This window comes from Anneissia japonica, unplaced genomic scaffold, assembly GCF_011630105.1.
Source record: "Anneissia japonica isolate Jap-2015-1 unplaced genomic scaffold, ASM1163010v1 scaffold180_len884964_cov147, whole genome shotgun sequence".
Lineage (NCBI taxonomy): Eukaryota > Metazoa > Echinodermata > Crinoidea > Comatulida > Comatulidae > Anneissia > Anneissia japonica.
In genome coordinates, this window is record NW_022696035.1 from 65,249 (window position 1) to 66,447 (window position 1,199).

A 1,199-nucleotide genomic window follows, 5' to 3' on the forward strand; every position below is an offset into this window, starting at 1 on the left:
TATGATATTACAGTGAAAATAAGGTCAAAGGTCAATTACGGCATTTCCGGTCATTTTTGGTCAAAAAGTTCCATTAGAAAACCTACATATTCTGAACAATTTTTTAAAAAAAGCAACTCTCTACAACCAGCGGTTGTCGAGTTACGGGTAGCCTATATTTTGACCCCTAATTTGCATATTTTAGCTAATTTGCATATGTTCCCGAGGTGTGACCGAGTTGTGATTTGTGGAATTTCGTCCCATCATCATATGTGTTCAATTAAAAAAAAACCTTTGTTTGCAATTTATTTGACTTTAAATGCTAGATTGCCTAGCCTAATATTTAAAATCTCATAATTTTTTGACAGGATTTTGTATACCGTGGTACAGTATGTGTTTGTTTATTTAAATTAAAAATGATGAAATAATTGTGGGTTACCACCACAAAAGATAAAAAAATGTGGTCATAAATAGGTAATTTAAAATCAATACTGTGTGACATCTTAATAATACATCTTCTCCGATTGTTATTAAATAATCAGAACAGTGACAAGATTCTATTAAATACCTTATATATGTATATAAATATACATACTATGCTATATATAAATTAAAATACTTTGCTGTGTAGTAGTATATAAATACAGTAATCTAGTTAAAAGATAAAATAATAATAATTTTGTAATATATAAATATGTGTCTCAACCACAGGTCTCTGTACTTGAGTTGGTAAGACCTACGCACGTTAAGAAAAAGGTGCTGAGTTCGAGTCCTGGTGGGGGCAAGGTTTCCTTTTCATTCTGATCATATTTTCCTCTTTGTACATTATTATATATGTTTAAATATTCATGTATATAGGGATATACCTTATTATAATGTATATCTAATAATATATATATATATATAAAGAAATTATTGTATAAAGTGAGTTTAATGACAATAAAAGTATATACAAATTAATTTAAAGCATATTAATCTCACTGAAAATTGTATATATATATATATATATATATATATATATATTTATTTATTGTCAGCGAGAGGTCGCAGGTTCGAATCCCGACGGAGGCATTTTATTACACAATGATTTTTCATAGGACTTAATTCGTTGAAAAGCTACAGGGTAGCCTACGATGTTCCATCATATCCTTATTAAACACTGTATATGTACCATTGATGATTTATATTATATATATATATATACATATACATATATACAT